The following is a 17871-nucleotide window of genomic DNA, read 5'->3' as shown; positions in this document are numbered from 1 at the left end:
AAAAAAAAAAGAGTTTCACCCTTCGAGCTCATGAACACTACCACCTTAAGACTGAAAGTGTAATAATTATTAAAATATCAGCAATGGAGGAAAAATTTTAAGAACCAGGAAGAATAAATAAGCATCATAACTTATGTCTACATTAAAATTTTTAACAAATATTAAAACTCATTTCTTCTCGCTACAAAAACCTCCAGTGATCTAATATAAGAAGACTTCTTGCAATAAAAAGCTGGGGACTTTTACTGCTTTCATTAAAGCATACAACATTTTCTGAAACACCATATTAATTTTATAATTTATCTAGTTCATTCTTCACCTGTGTCTTGGGTTCTCAAATAGCTAATATTCTCCATTCTCCCCATATTTCTAAGTTCAAAACATTATTTCAAAACAAATGAAGTCTTTTGTTTCTACAAATCACATCTTTCATGTTTTCATTTTGCTTACATTTTATTCCAAATGGCCTCTGATAATATCAAGCACCTTTCCCTTCTATTACCAAAAGCTTTTCTGTGGCCTCATTTTGTGTCTGGGAATTAACTGATGTAATTCAGTAGGAGTCAACATTATTTTTTTAATCCACAGAAGAAATCTGTCTGAAGGGATGAAAAGGGGGAAATGAGCAGAGATGTTAGATACGTATTTGATACACCATTTGACGTTTTATACATAGAATTCCCACTTAACTCCTTAGTGGCACAGAGTGTCTGCTCTAACTCTCCAGTCCCCTGTTTCAGACTCCTCTTGGGTGCTGGTTATGGGGCCAGGGGCCTCAGCCTCAGTGTAAACCCTCACAACATAGAAGCTTCACGAGGGCAGAGATTTCATTTGACTGCTTTGTTCACTGGTGTATTCCAAATACCTAGAGAGTGCCTAGCACATAATAGATACTCAAGTAATTCCCGAATGGATGATTGCCACCATCCTTTTCATAAATGTTGACCAAGTACGTCCAGTAAGGAGTGACTAGGATATGGTGAGGGGTCTGGAAACCATGTCACTACTTGAGCAATGAAAGCAGCCGCAGGGGTTTGGGTACAAAAAGCAGTGATAGAGCTGGGGCCCAGAGAGAACCCTGATCTAAGCCCAGCCTATAAGCCTAAGAGTTACCAGCCATGTGTCTGAGCAAGTCACTGGAGTCTCCATCTTTCCATCTTTGAAAAGGAACAGCTACAAGGATTAAATACACCAAGAAAGGTATCTGGCAAAAAGCAAAGAACTTACGAAAAATAAATTCGTACTATTTCTACATTTCACTTCTTTTCACTCTTAGGGGAAGAAAAAGACTTAGAAACAATAACTTTCTTCAGATATGTGAATGGCAATGTGTAAGAAGACAGTAACACTGTCCATATTATACTAGGACACAAAACTCCAAGTAAAGGATATAATACAAAAAAGACTAAAATAGTGACCCAATAAAATGCAGACCTCCCTAATAGTGTTTCCACCCATAAGAAGCTGCCTACCAATAAAGGTGTCAGATTTCTGTCATTATTTTAAACAGAGGACAGGTGATTCAGAATGATTCAGAAATTTGCAGAACCAGGTTTCATTAAAAGGGTATTTAGCTAAGGTATCTGCCAACTCAGATTCTCTGATTTAATGATATAATTTCTTTTTTATGCCTGAAAAGCTACATTTTTCATGATTCTCTGCATATGTATAAACCAGCAGTTAGATTACAAGTAGACAATTTACACCAAAGTCCATATTGCCAAAAAATCTGCCATCCCAATCAACATCTTTGTCTTCACCCTCCTTAAAAACATGTAATCATGTAAGGGCACAGTGACTAGAAAACAAACAAAAACAAAACAAAACCATAAGGTATGTCCTCATAATAGTGATGACTTTGGAAAAGTGTCAAGGGGTATTACACCATTACATATCTGCTATTCAGACCAAATAAATATTGATTTGGTAAACCTTTCTCAAGTTTAAAGGTTCACCTGATGCAACAAGTCTATTTTCGGGCTAGCAACTGTGATTCCTTTCTTTCCCTGTTCCCCTGTAGAGAATATTTAGTTCACAACAGCACATCCTGCCTTTAATAGCAACTCTACCAATGTATCTGCAAAAAACAATGTCCTACAAGACCAGAAAAGAAAAGCTCTATCATTTACCCTTTTGGCCCAGATAATGACAATGTTAAACACTGGGAATATTAAGATCACACACCAACAGGAGATTTTATCATTCTCATTTCAGCAAAATTTATCAGTTTCCACTGCCTTCATCCTCATTACTGTTATGCTTCCAAGACTTAAGGTAGTTGTGATTCATGAATTTGAAAAAGTAGCATCTGCTGGAAGATGAGGCTTTAATTGATCATCTTCACAAGACCGCACTTTTGGCTGAATGAAAGGATAATAAAGTTGGCCCAAGAGATGAACATAGAAGCAGGGAAAAGACATTCTCCCCAGGTAAGACTGAGTTTTGTTCCCACTCAGAATAGCCTTAAGAGGAGAGGGAAATCTGGAAAACTTAAAAGTTTAAGTTCTTCCAGAATTAGATGCAAGGAGTCAACTGCCATCAAACTGCTGCTACATATTTCCCAGCTTCTTCCTTTCTATGTTCATTTTTAAGAGGAGAAAAGATATTTGGAACTGCTTTATTCACAGTGTGTTCGGGCATATTTAAAGAGAGCTAGAATAAAAATAAGTTTTTTTTTTGTTTTTTTTTTTCTGGGCTGCATTCTCATGCCACATTGACTCTTTTCATAATGTCAGGGACTCTGCTGGGTTCCTTATCAGCCACTCCTCCCAACTCCCAACCTATGTTTTAGTGTACGTGGTATTTTTAAAAGATTGCTCTCTGGTTCACCACATACCTTACTATTTTGCACTAACCAGTTTCATTCATTTGCATTACATGCCTGGACCCAGGGAATTGGAACCAAATCAGTGGGAGCCTCTTTGATGTCAAGGAAGCTTCATGAATGTGCAGAGGGGCTTTTGCTCCCAAGCAATCCTCTAAGAGTGGAACATGTACATCATTGATATTTATATGTTACTTGGGGGTTGAGATAAGCTCAGGACTTTCTTTATTGACCTATGCTATAACATAGAAGTATACAAAAGGCAACTGGTCCTGAGAATAAATGGAAACTTTTTAAACCTTAGAAAAATGATCAGGCAATATTTTAAACTTCTACTTGTGTGAATGAAGGTAAAACACCTGATTTTATTTTTGTTTAGAGACAATTTATAACTATAAAAGTACTTTAACACCTGTTAGGATGGCTACTAAGAAAAACCAGAAAATAGTTAAGTGTTGGCCCAGATGTGGAGAAATCGTAAACCCTGGGCACTATTGTGGGAATGTAAAATAGTACAACCAATATGGAAAACATATAGCGATTCTTTAAAAAAAAAATTAAAAATAAAATAACCATATGATCCAGCAATTCCATTTCTGGGTCTATACTCAAAAGAATTGAAAACAGGGACTCAAAAAGGTATTTGCACACCCATGTTCATTGCAACATTATTCACAATAGCCAAAAGGTGGAAGCAATCTAAGTACCCTTTGACAAATGAATGAATAAACAAAATGTGGTCTAAATATACAACGGAATATTATTCAGCCTTAAAAACAGGATATTCTGACACATATTACAACATGGCTGAACCTTGAGGACATTATGCTAAGTAAAATAAGCCAGTCACAAAAAAACAAACACTGTTTGATTCCACTTATATGACGTAACTACAGTAGTCAAACACATAGAATGATGATTATCTGGGATTGAGAGGAGAGGGAAAAGTAAGTTGTTCAATGGGTATAGAGTTTAGTTTTAAAAAATGAAAAAGTTATAGAGATTGGTTATACAACAATGTGAATTAACACTACTTAAATGTACCCTTAAAAATGGTTAAGGCAGTAAATATTATGCTATGTGTATTTCAACATAATTAAAATTTTTTTGAAGAAAAAAGACTAAGAGTGTTGAGAAAAGGGGCGCCTAGGTGGCTCAGTCGGTTAAGCATCTGCCTTCGACTCAGGTCATGATCCCAGGGTCCTAGGATCAAGCCCCGCATCGGGCTCCCTGCTCAGCAGGAAGCCTGCTTCTCCCTCTCCCTCTGCCTGCCGCTTCCCCTGCTTGTGCTCTCTCTCACAAATAAAATCTTCAAAAAAAAAAAAAAAGAGTGTTGAGAAAGGCTATATATAGCTTATTCCAGAACAACTTGGGGTCTATTTTTTTTTTTTTTTGAGAGAGAGAAAGAGAGACAGAGAGAGAGAGAGAAGAGCGAATGCAAGTGGGGGGGGGGGGACAGAGAGGGAGGGAAGGAGAATCCCAAGCAGACTCCTCGCTGAGTGTGGAGCCCGATGCAGGCTGATCTCACGACCCTGAGGATCATGACCTGAGCCAAAACCAAGAGTCGGATGTTCAACCAACTGAGCCACCCTGGCACCCTGGGTTCTATTTTTTAATGATAGATATTGGAGTGTATGTCTATAGGGCTTAGAAAAAAAAGCCATGTCATTTGTTACTCTGTTTTGGGTATAGAGATACCAATAAGTTTGACCTAGAGTGTAAATTCTAAGAGCTCAAAGAACATGTCCCTTTTCAAATTTGTGTCTGTGTCTAAGTACATGGAAAAGTTCTGCACTTGGTGGGCATTCGTAACTACTGAGTGGCCCTATGTTTTAAAAAGAAAAAAAATGAAATTATAAAGCTTAAAGTTTTCTTTGAGCCAATGAGCCAAAGATTTCATTTGCTTAAAGAATACCAAATAATGCTGCACAATTGTTGGTTCTTTATGTCCCAGTTTGTCAAGAGGTGGCCCTAGTCGGGGTTCCAACTCTCTAAATTCTAGCTTTCACAGTCTAAGTTATAAACGGGAAATTTTTTTCAATGATGGGTTGCTGTTTGGGCTTCGTAAAACCCCCAGTTTAGTACCCTGTAGCAGCAAGTTCATATAAAATGGTCATTAGTCTTGAAAAAGCTGATCTAGAATATGTTCTGCCAGGAGATGTCTTTTAAATGTAATAATTTTTAAAACATATACTGATTAAGGCTTGAGAGACAGATATTACTTGAATACAAAGCTAATTCACTGAATTCTATCCCCTGAATAATTTGTACAATAACAAATGTAGTAACTGGTAATAACAGGATTTCCAAAAGCAGTAACTATGTTACTCTAATTGAAGTCGTAAACTAGCTCCATTTAAGTTATTTGAAAAAGCAATAACTAAAAGTGATGACTCACAGGCAGACTTCTTGAGAAAACAGATTGGCTTTTTTTTTTTTTTTGGAGAGTAACTACAAGGTGCTCTTCCACACAAAGTTAAAGGGATGCTACAAATGGATGAAGATGAAGATTTTTCTTAAAAAGTTACAGAATTACCCTCCCTATATTCACTGTTCATTTTTATGTTCTGAAAAGGTTGCCCATCATCCTGAAGTTAGCATTTAGAGTCAGGCTTGAGGGAAAGTGAGTAGAGGAAGAGAACGAGGGAGAGGAGGGAAGGCAGATGCTGATGATGGTTTCCCCACAGACTAGCGTACTCGCCAAAGCCTCTGCCAAGTGCACGTAACAATGTTCTTCAAGGCTGACCTCATCCAAAGGAGAAAATACAACCCATGTCCCAAGGACAGGAGACAGTTAAGGATGACTCCCAGAACATGGTCTACAGAGGAGCTCAGCCTTGACAGCTGAGGCTCTGGTGAGCACTAGGCTCAGGTTTAACTACATAGTTTGCCCATTCACTTCCAACTAGAAGAAGAATGATAAGGGAGGAAGGGGAGGAGAAGGGAAGAGGAGGATGGGAAAGAAAAGAGGACAAGGGGATGAAGAGGAGGATGGAGAGGACAAGGGGGAAGGAAAGGGGAGGAGGGAGACTGAGAGGAGGACAAGGGGACCAAGAGGAGGAGAGGATGGAGGAGGCAGAAGAGGACAAGGGGATGAAGAGGAGGAGGGGGCGGAGGGAGGAAGAAGAAGGCGGAGGGGAAAGAGGAGGGAGAAGAGGACAAGGGGACCAAGAGGAGGACTGGGAAGGAGTTAGAAGGAGGAGGATGAAGAAGAAAAGAGGACAAGGAGACTAAGAGGAGTGGGGGAGAGGAGAAAACCTGGAGCCTGCTGTAAATGCTTCCTTGATTACAAGCTGAATTATCTTAAGCAGCTACAGCGGCCCCCACCCCCAGTACATCCCAGCTACATATCAGGGTCTCTAACATCTGAGTGGCATCATACCTGATATGGTCAGAAAAGACCTCAAGAAACTCTTGGTGGGAAAACCCAGGGAATAATAAATAGGAACGGTCTACTTGCTATTTTTCTTCTAGAGCAGAAAAGGAGCTTAAGGGATATTCTGATGCTCTAAGCCCCTCTTTTCCTAAGCACTGAAATAGAGTTGGAAAAAAATCAGCATTTACTGGGAATTAAGAAAGAGAAATTCAGATTTTTTTTCCTACAGCTATAGCTATTCTCAGCATTTTATTGTTTTTAAATATGAAAACATCATCATTTATGTTACCAGTTAGGAAATTTTGACTTTTCTGCAGATGTCTGCACACATACAATCTCCAGCTCACTCTTCCATGATACACACACCTATGAGGAATAGTTAGGCATGATTCTGCTTGGAATGAAATGGATAGGTGTCTTCTGAGCCTAAAATCTTATGATTTATTAAAACTAGCAATGCTGTATTTGATGTTTCAAAGATGTGGAAAATTCAGTTCAGGAAACAATTTCAGCCTAAGTTCTGTTAAAGTGAACACTGGAGAAAATTGCCTACTCTGCCTTAAAACACTATTCTACATGCATCATTTTGTTGGGGGCAAAAAAGAAAAAAGAACAAGGACTCTTGCATTCTTTTTTCACTTTTTATTTCACTCAATAGAAGTTACACTTGGTTCAGTAAGATGAGCACTTTTCTTCCACTTCTTGAAAACAGCCTGAATTCTGATTCATGCATACAAAGTTAGAAGTGAAATTATATGGTTTAACTTAACCGGTTCCCCTGGTCTAACAGGTAATGCATTAAAATTGTGTGTGACGAAGTCAAGTTTTCAAATGGGCTTTCAATTCCATTGGTACCAATTGCAGCTGGTGTCTGTGCTCCCCACTCACCAAGTCACCCCCGCAGCAGCCACACCATCCCGCCTGCCTCCCGCCACCATCACCTCCACCTTTTAGATGTCACACAAGAGTTAAGCAACAGCTATGAACAGGCTGGTCGATCAACAAGAAGTCAAACATTAGCAACTGTACTAAATAATTTCAAAATTGGGGGTTAGAGAAACGAGGCTTTACGGTTTCAAATCTTTACAAAAATTAAGTTACTATTACTCCAATGTACTTCAATGAGATCAAAGTCCCTGCAGCTTTCAAAGTCACTGGAGCAATTTATCAGTTTTGGAAGTAGTCGGGGTCTGCAACATGCTTAGAGTTGGCATTGTAGTAAGAATAAAGAAATACTTTAAATATTGTATAACTTTTAAAGTGACAATGCTAGGTTTGTCCTTCATACTTATTTTGAACTCCGTAGCAAAAAAGATCAGAGTAATGTAAATATGCTATTCATTATTCAGAAGGTTCACACAACCCATTTCAGTGAGATAAAATGCAGTATCAACAGAAATTTTACGCAAAGTCTGCTCTTTGTTTGGTTCACTGAACTAAGTGCAAACCATCTGTTACCTACGATAATCAGAAGAAGTAAAAAAAAAATCAAACAGCTTTTTTTTTTTTTTTTTTCAGATAGCACAATAGCACTCCAAACAGAACTTACTCGCTTAAAAGCACCACTTAGGAGGTTGAAATCCTAATGAATTTAGATAGCTTAGAACCCACATCTAAAGTCCTTTTCTTTTCAGGTTAAGATTATGTTTTTCTTTTTTTGAAAAGCAAGGCATTTAAAAAAAAATTGTTCACATTGTAAGAATGCCACTACATGAAAACATCTTATTCAAATGTTAATTTCCAAGAAATTTTAAAAACTAAAAGTTAGTTAAAATTGTACTTTGATTCCTATTTATAAAATTCCTACCACGTAAGTGGTATACTATGATTATGATTTGCTTTCACAGAAGCAGAACAGTCTGATATAAATCAGTGCTTTTGCTACATCAAAACCTTGAAATCAAGTCTTGACTCCGGGCCTAGCTCTCTGACCTCAGATAAGTTAAACCGCTTAAGATCTCAATTTCTTAACCTATAAAAAGAGAGGTCTAAAATATCCTTCTCAGGAACTTACCTCTTTGTCTTCCCAACTTGTCTAGCACTGTGTCTGGCTGATATATGCATCGTGCCAGGAGCTCAGAAACTGTCCGTGGCCAGGGAGGCTGGAGACGAACACTTCCAAAGTTTCACAAATTGCCCACAGGACAGTTTTTCAATGTATTGCTGAGTTTAGGATTTGGAATACAAAACCAGCTATCACAACAGTGCCTCACCATTTTTCCAGCGGCAGAACCAAATTTCTGGGATACCGAGCCTTATGAATGTCTTATCATCTAGCGAAAAAGTGATTTTTGTTTTAAAGGTGAAATTGTTTCTCAGAAGAGTTTAAAACAGGCACCCGCCCAAGATATGTTTTCAAAGCTCTAGTACTACAAATTTTATCAACACCCACTGTTGCTTCTCAAAGGCATGCAAATGTGCTTTGTGCTCTTTTCTTGATGAACACTGCATACACAAGTCCTACTCCACCTACACAACCATGAGGGCACCAATGTAATGCATTTAAAGAGGGCTCTTTGCAACAAAACATTACAAATTGTAACCACTCGTCAAGCAAGTTTTGCAAAAGACAAGAATTTCAGCAGAGAAACCCACTTTAAAATTCTGTTCTTCGTTAGTCACTCTTTAGTTCTGCATGACCTCTTTAGTTCCATTAAACTGTACCTTTATTAACTTCCAGAGCTTTCTATAAGAAGATCCATATCAGACTGACACTGAGCCATACGGTTGGATTTCAAATGTCTCTCTGAAGATGCTCCAATTTTAGATAAGAAAAGAGGGCACTATTGCTATCCATTATTTTTTTCCTTCTCTTTTATGTATATATTTACAAATATTCAATTAAAGTGATCTCAACTAAGTTTAGAATCGAATCTATTTCCTGGCCCATAGGCGGACATAGAAATCTGTGGCTCTGAGAATTTGGGGGAAAGAAAGATGGTGATGCTGGAGGTAACTGATGTCCAAAGTGTTCCTTTGATGGCAGGCAACTGCTTCCAACATAGCACAAATGAGAATGGTCATCATTGTGCTCAGGTCATAGCTTTTAAGTGGAGCTCCCCACGCCAACACTTACCTCTGAGTCTTCTCAGCTCCACCATGGAGGCCGTGAGCAGCCTTCTTTCAGTAAGAAGAAAGGATGTATGACCCAAGAAGGTCCCATTCTGCCCCAAAATACCCTCTCCTAAGATACTTTTCCCAGGAGCTGAAATGGCTTCTGGATCACAGGGTTCTCATCCTGGGGGTTCCTAAAACCCCAGGTATGAATTCAGGGCAGCTTGAACTGCCAGATACATTACAGAAGATTACAGGGGCATTTGTATTTTTGACGTGTATGTGTGGTTCTTCTTCCTTCCATGAAAACAAAACAAAATCAGAAAGGACAGAAGAAGGAGGGCTCCTTCTCTATCAAGTAACTTTAAGTACCATTCGTTCAAATACAGTTGATCCAAATTGTACGAAACTTGTCATGAAACCTTTCACTAAAAAGACAGTAAGTCAATGCAATCTTTCCTTTTCAACCTGAATCTCTTTACTTCTCCCATTTGATTCACTTGTCCAATCTTTTAAGATGTGGACAGTTAAATTTCAGACACTGCTCAAACAGCATGGACTTCAAGTTGTAAATGTTAAGACAATTCTACTATGATTACATTAATACATTAAATGATTCTGCTACCTTCCCTTCCAAAAATGTTCATGTAAATTTGTAATATAGATTGAGTAGCCAAAGAGGAGAGGCTTTGGTAGGGAAGTAACTCTTGAATACCATCAAGTTCCATAGTGATTAAACTGTTATCCACTGGAGCATCTCATTCACATGGCATATCCTCACATGCCACAGAGTAGGTGCTCAATCTTCACCCTAAGCTAAAACTCACTAAAAAACTCAGCAGTGATGTTTGATTTTGGTGATGAGCAAAGTGAACTCTCAGTAGGTTTTGGACTTAGATGACATTTCGTATTCTTCTGTCAACTCCTTCAGATAAGTCTAGGTCAATGCAACATGTCAAACCTGAGGAGTGAAATAGCAATCCCACTTTGCTTGCTTAGACACAGCCAATTAGACTTCATTTTCTTGTATAGACTGCCCTGGAAAAAAAATAGTTAGATTCCTAACGTGGCAAGACATTCCAGAGTGTTAATGAGCCCTCAGGATGGAGTGTCAAAGCTTACCTCTGGATCCTTCTAGGTCTCACAGAAATGTCTCCCAAACAATTGCTCAAATAACAACAGAATTAAAGAAACCCCTTAAAACTTGCTGTTGGATTCAAACACAAATGTAAAATTATGTTTAATATGGTCACAAAAGCAGATAAAAAGTCGACACAGACTAGCCTGAATTTATTGGACATAGGATTTCCCAGAGGAAGCCACACTAAGTTGATACAAACTATCAGTAAGTTTTCATTTCGATTTTTATGGAGTTGCAAACATCTTTGTAGACTATGAGCCCCATGCAAAAATAATAGTAAGTATCCTCTGCTTCAAGAGACCAGGAACATTACAGAAGTGAACATAAAGTGAATTTCAAGAGGAAAAGAAAAGTCACTTTCTGAATAAAAGGGGAAAATTTCATTTAATACAAATGTTCTCTACTTGAAGGAAAAACACAAGACATTTGTAAAGACTTTTATTTGCTAATTTATTCAGGAGAAATTTAAAGTTTTTTATTCATATGGTACTTTAAAATAATAATACAATGAATATCCACTCACCATCCAACCCAAGAACTTCGAAATAATATTTATTGGTCATACATGAACCGATCAGGAATGGCATGACAGCAGGGTGCTACAAATAATTTAGAATTAATAGAATTCTGAGCACCTAAGGTCCAGTAAACAAAAACCTGTGAAGTGATTTTTACTTAGCAGAAATGGAAAGATTTGTCTGGTAAACTAAAGATGCAAATTAATTACCTGTCCTTCCCACCCCCCACCCCCTCTCAGGATCAATCATCAGTTGTTTGTGTTTTGTTTTCTTTTTCTTTTTTTTTTTTTTTTTAAGATTTTATTTATTTATTTGCGAGAGAATGAGAGACAGAGAGCATGAGAGGGAGGAAGGTCAGAGGGAGAAGCAGACTCCCTGCCGAGCAGGGAGCCCGATGCGGGACTCGATCCTGGGACTCCAGGATCATGACCTGAGCCGAAGGCAGTCGCTTAACCAACTGAGCCACCCAGGTGCCCTGTGTTTTGTTTTCAATGGTATGTTCACAAGAACCTTGAAATCTGAAAGGTGAAGGTGTGGCACTCAACTCCATGTCTTCATGGAGACCTTCCGCACACCACCCAAGAACTATGTCTGACAGGAACTGAAATATAGTTTGGGTTCTATAATCCCTTTAAAACTTTTTTTTTCTTCTACTAGGTCAACGGTAGGACACTAAACTAAATGTGCTTTCTTCTAACAAAACAGCTCTTTCCTCTCTAATGTGGGGTAGACAAGTATCTCTTCAGCTACCAGCACTTTTTGTCCATCCTTTGTCCATTCCAAGCTGAAAGCAAAGATTATGACTATCACTCAAGCAGAGACAGGGACTGCTTTCCTGGTCTTGAGCGAGAAGCAATAATGGGAGGATGGATGAAGACCTCCTGCGATCTTTCCATTCTTGACAAGGTTCTTTATGGGTTTTAAACTCATTAAATTTGCATAAATGTGCCATGCTTGCCTAATGTAAGAACGCAACTGTTAGAGTGAGAAATTAAAATAATTGCATGTTCTTAATTTGATTGCACTTTTGGAATGGCTTTATTCTTCAAGATTTCCATCTAAAATATAACCTCCTATTGTGTTTTAACTTTTCTTCTAAGACCTTTCAGAGTAGTTTGAATTTACAGTTAAATATAATTTTCTAGAGGTCCAGGGTAATAAATGGTAAACAATTTTGCTAAACTAATAATAAGTATTATCGCCCTCCCAAATGCATATTTTGGTGAATAACTGCTCAGCCAAACTCAAGTCCAAGTGACTCAAGTTTTACCAAAGAGCAACTAGAGGAGAAGGAAGATTGGCTTTAACAGCGATAATGGTAACCATAATGATGATAATACCTAAACTGAATGGGCATTTAGTCTATGTCAGAAACACAACACAAACTTTTTTTAAAAAGTAAAGTTTAGAATAGATTGTTATCTCTTTTCCTGATACCTTCAGCTCTTTGTGTCACTCAAATGGCAGCTTTATCATTCTCTTTCCATTGTATGATTACTTGTTAACTCCTTCACTGGGTTGTCAACGCCCAGAGAATAGGAACCAAGTTATTTATCCTTTGCTTCTCTACGGACTCCAGATCTGGGCAGTAAATATATACAACACATACTCATCCAAAATGGATTAACTAACCGCTATTCATGGAAGACTCCAAATAGAGTATCTCATAAGATATTCTTAGAATCAAAATTACAAAGTCGCATTTCCTATTCCAAGGCAGTCCTAATGAATCAAAGCAGTATTCAGTAACTTGGATGCACACACAACTGCTAAATACTATAAATTCTGCATATGAGTAGTGGTAAATTTTGCATATTAGTTTCACAAAAATGAAATCCAGTTGTTTCCACCAAATGCATACCTTCTTTTGGAAACCAGACAGCAGGAATGGGGAGAAGGAGGGATTACGACCCACACGCTTTGGGAAAATAAACTCTGCATATGGTACAGAGAAGCCTTCCCACTCCACCACTCAGATATATTTCAAGTTCTAGAGACTGTAGTGTGATTTTTGAAAGTAGAAATTGAATTGCATTCTGAAAATCTGCCCTCAGCTCATATTGAGTGTAAAAAAATAAGGCTGAACATGCAAAGAGACCCCATTTTTTTCCTTAAGGTTCAATATACAGTTGCATAATTCCACTCTCACTTAACTCCATTCTCTCTTATTCCACTAGTGACTATCATCACTATCATCGTTTACCAAAATGACAGCTAGATACCCAGAGCCAAGGCAAGAAAAGACCCTAACCAACCAATCTTTATCTCTAATGATCAAAGTATCAACTCCTGTAACATTTTTTGGTCTACACAGAAGTAAAATGAATAAAAAATAAGCTTTAAGGTGTACTTTCTTTCTTGATTTTTTTGAAGAGACAATTATTCATTTTTAAGTAGAACAGATCCACTTATCTTAAAATCTGAACTAAAAAAAAAAAGTGGGAGAGGGGCAAAAGTATAAGAATAAAATGAGAGCCTCTTAATTACAGTATCATTCAGCATCCCCTGTGACATGAAGCTCCATCCACCATGATCACTAGGCTCACTAGGAAGGAGGCTTTGATGGCATAAACAGGATTGTATTACATATAATTGTATAAAGACCTAGGGAGGCTTCCTGAAGCCAGATTGGGTTAAGGAAAGAAAAGAATTTTCCCCAGAACTGTGGGAAAAACTAGCAAGAATCAACAAGGGACATAAAAATTCTTTGCTGTGTATTGTTCAAAAATATTCCAAAAATGAATACAACATAGGGCTTTTTTTTTTTTTAACTCCTGAAAGAAAGGTTAAGAATCCTTAAAATCCTTAAGTCCTTAAAAATCAACATGTTCTTGTATCATCTGCTTCACTGCCGAATCCCAGATTGGCTCACGTTCTGAAGAAAGGTACTAATATGAGGCACCAGAAATGAGTATGGATTTTGTTTTTTATTTATTTTATTTTTTGAAGGGGGATGGAGAGAGGCATAAAATCAAATTTATAACATCTGCAGAATGAAATCATCCCATAGGACACTGTAGCCCGATGATTCCATCTTGGATGTAAGAAACCCCAAGAGTCTCAACAACGTATGTCTATACACACCCAGAAAAATGCAACCACAGATTTCCCTGAACAGAGAGATCCAAAGTAAAAGTCTAAACAGGAACCAAGAGATGCAACCCACATATGTAAACCCAGCCTTTTAAATAAAAACCACTTTAACTCAAATCTTAAAGTCAATACTGATGGTACTTACCAATGAGAAGGTTAACTCAATAGCAATAGAGGCTATTCCCAGAAACATTTAAAGTTTAAGAGTCCATAAACACAAGAAAAACAGTAGTGCACTGCATGCTTCCACAGATCAATATATATTTATTAAGTTGGACAAGAAAAATTAATGGATAAGTCATGCTCTGATTATCTTAACTGAGCTACTGAGAACCTGGTTGGCTACTTAGAGCCCGGGGGAAATGAACCCCCAACTATTGGTTTGGTTTTGTCAATGGCATCTACAACATTTCCACAGACACAAACATCACTTCTAAAACAATAGCCAAAAAGGCAAGTAAAAGAATATATAAGAAGAATCAGGACAAATCTATTACTAGTAAATACGTTTTACCAGTCAAACGAAAATGCCAAGCATAAGTGCTTTTGATGATGGAACAGTAAGCAGCATCATCTCCATATATGAGAAAGTGTGTTCCTTACTTGCTTTCTGGTGTAGATGGTACTCAAGTCATCTGTTTACAGGTATTGTTTTTATATAAAATTACAACAAAAAAAACTACTTGTAAATCCATCAGTGAAGGGTTTCCCAAATGTAAAACTAATTGAAGAATCCTTCCAAAATCAGAGCTACACATTACTTTTGGTTGTCCGGTGCCTGGTACAGAGTAGGGACCCAGTAATTTTAAACGAAGGAATATATATTCAAAGACATACATAACACCCTTTCTCAAATTATTGAAATCAGTTGGCATTCACTCGACAATAAGACATACTGAGCATGTGTTATGTGCAGACATTGCGTTAGGCAATAGAATGAAAAGTTATTAAAACGGAAGACAATGAAAAGAATTATTTCATTAGGTTTTTTTTTAATCAAGGCTTTATCGGTATGGTTTTGTATACTCAGATTAAAGGTATAGAAATGAGTTAACCACACAGATTTTCCAAACCATTTAGATGAGTTTTATCACATAAGGGAAATCCTACAGTTAACTGAGTTTTTCAATATTCAGTTGGATGACATTCAAATGAGGCACACAGTACTAAATATGTCAATATTTAGAAATATATCCAAATGAAAATTTCACTTTTGTCCTGACATCCAGTAAGTGGTCTACAAGAAGCCAGTCCTTAAAAATCAACATGTTCATATTATGCTTGGAGAAATAATAAAACAAATAGCAACATAAGCTGTTTTCAATATTCTGGTCTGAAAGTTGGTCACTGAAGGGCATCAAAATAAAACCAGCAGATGGCCCTGAACACTTTAAAAAAAATACTTACATAGGTATATAGCTAGGGATAAATGGCGTAGCAAGCAAATAAAACAGAAGAGAAGACAGAAACTAGGCTAAACAGAGAAGTCAAAGGAAAACTATGAGAGAAAGCCCTTTTGAAAAAGTGGGCTGAAAAGAGCAGAAACAGCCACAGATGAGGGCTCAGGTCTGGCCAGAAGAGCCGAGAGAAGCGATGAGAACTTCAGCAAGGAGGCACGGGAAGACAACGAAAGGTGGGCCATGCAGAATGGAGACCAGGCACTCCCACTCTGCATAGATTAGCAGGTATGTAGCGGAAAGCAAGACCCTAAAAATTCTTTAGGCACATATGTTCAAAAAAATATATATGAGAATAGAAGATGAAAAACTCCAGAGTATTCTCAGTCTTTTCAAACTCCAACAGCTACCTTATCTCCCCTCCCAGCCTCTAATTCTCTTTAACAGACTCTAAGTCCAGTGATAATGATTAGAGACTTTGGAATCAAAAGGGTTTTGCCAATGACATGCTAAAGAGGCCATGGATTCTGCAAACTGAATCCCAGGAGATACCAGGCTGAGTTTTACTCTGCTCTCCAAGGCCACGGCACACCCTTAAAAGATTAAAATGCCTTAAGGTAAATGACGTTTCCCAGTCATTCACAATGTGGAAACCAACTGAGGGCAAGTGAGAAAACTGAAAAAAATCCTAATAAATAATGTGGCCTCCCAGCATTCACTCAGAGTAGCCAACTAGGAACTTTTTAGTAAAGGAAAAAAATTAAAAATGCATATATTCTTCTGCACCAAAACATCATTTCATACCAAGCTTTAGTACAACTAAAAGAAAAAAGGATTTAATTTACAAAGGGAAAAAGCAGCTATCAGAAAGTATACACTTAAGCTATTCTTATCCTGTACATCCCTTAGAAAAAGAGCACAAACACAACTGCTTGCAATTTCCTGGGGAGATGATTATTATAAATGCTTGGGGAAAAGAGGTGACTGAAGTTTTAAGGACTGGCTGGGGCAAGAGTGCAAGAGTATCAAGTCAGAGGCCACAAACACACTAAGTTGACATGCCAGCCCCCGCCAGCATTCAGAAAGCTCTATCTGAACAAAATCTGACGATATTCCCGCATTAAAAGGATGAATGTTTCTGCACATGCGACTAGATAAACCTTATTACCAGTACTAAGAGTCAACTAACCGCTTTTGGAGGCAGTTCTGCATAAATGCATCAAAGTCTGAATGGGTTGAACCTTTTTACTCCTGACATCTAGGCACTGAAACACTTAGACGTGTAGGGCCCGTGAGCGTATTTTTAAGTATCTTTAAGATACCATCTCTGAAGACGTTACTCCCTGCACTGTGTATACGCGTAAATGCATGTCAGAAAGTTCTCCGGAGGAACGGATATTCTGAGGCCATGGGCTCGGTGATCGCCTAAACACCGGGAATGGCATTTCGAGTTCGAAGCTGCAGACGGCATGAAATAGGCTTAAAAGAGTATAGCCCATCTCCAACGGGTTTCAAACTGCACCCATTTACTTTCAAGTTACCCCCAAACACACACCACGACATTTTACCTGTCCTACCAGTCCCGGTCAGGTCTAGGACGCGAAAGCCTTCCAGAGCTCCGAGCGCTGTTCTATATTTAAACCAAGAATCTCTGCAAGGCGACTTCAGGGACCCCTCAGTGTGCAGAACGGGGCGGGCGGGGGGGGGGGGGGCTGGCTTGCGCTCCCGGAGGTGGGTGCCCAGGGCCACCGAGGCCAAGAGTGCCTCAAGGGCCCCCGAAGTAGTGCCCGCCGTCTCCCAGCCGCCGCGACCCGCGCAGCTGCTGCGGACCCCGACGCCTTGGGGCACACGCGGCCGCACGGGGCGGCCAGGGCGAGGCGCAGCCCTCGGGGCCGGGGTCCGCGGCGGCAGCCCCCTCCCGCCGCCCCGGCGCTGTCCGTCTCCGAGTCGCGGCCGCGCCCCCGAACGCGGCCCTCCGCGCCCCCCGGCGCCCCCCGGCGCCCCCTCGCGCCCCCGCCCAGCCCTTTCCCCTCCGGCCCCGGTGCCCAGGCCGCCCCTCGCCGGCGACCCCTGCGCGTGGCCGGACACTAGGCAACTTACTGGGGCAGTGCTAGGGCCGCGTCGAGGGGGCGGTGGTGGGCGAGCGGCTGGAGCGTGTCGGGGGCCCGCGTCTCCGGGAGGCTGCACGAGCTGCCGCAGCCTCGCTGCTCCGCGCGGAGAGGAGCGCCCGGGTCGCTGCGCGCAGAAGGCGGGCCGGGCACGTGGGCGCCCCTCTGTGTAGCCGCGCCGGGGGCGGAGCGCGGGGCAGGGCGGTGCCGCCTCCTCCCTCCCCCGCGCTGGCCGCCGCGCGTCCAGACCTTCCCGGCCGCGCGGGCCAACCCTTCGGGTAGGCGGCGTCCGGCCGCTGCGCCTCGGGGTCGGTCCGCGGCCTGCAGCGCGGCCCGCGCGGGCGTGCGCTCCCCCGGGCC

At 40.0% G+C, this 17871-nt stretch overlaps 1 protein-coding gene across 2 annotated transcripts in view; it reads right to left on the bottom strand.

Moving 5' to 3' along the window:
- SLC7A2 (solute carrier family 7 member 2) overlaps positions 1-17645 on the bottom strand; it is a 64417-nt gene extending 46772 nt beyond the window's left edge. For both annotated transcript variants that reach the window (XM_035004148.1, XM_035004149.1), the window contains exon 1: positions 17504-17645. The gene's annotated coding sequence lies outside the window, so the exon portion shown is untranslated. The remainder of the gene's footprint in view (positions 1-17503) is intronic.
- Positions 17646-17871: the final 226 nt, after the last annotated feature.

The sequence above is a fragment of the Mirounga leonina genome, unplaced genomic scaffold, assembly GCF_011800145.1.
Source record: "Mirounga leonina isolate KUSES-001 unplaced genomic scaffold, KU_Mleo_1.0 Mir_128, whole genome shotgun sequence".
NCBI lineage: Eukaryota > Metazoa > Chordata > Mammalia > Carnivora > Phocidae > Mirounga > Mirounga leonina.
Note: the sequence above shows the minus strand (reverse complement) of the source record. Positions and strands in the feature narration are given on the sequence as shown.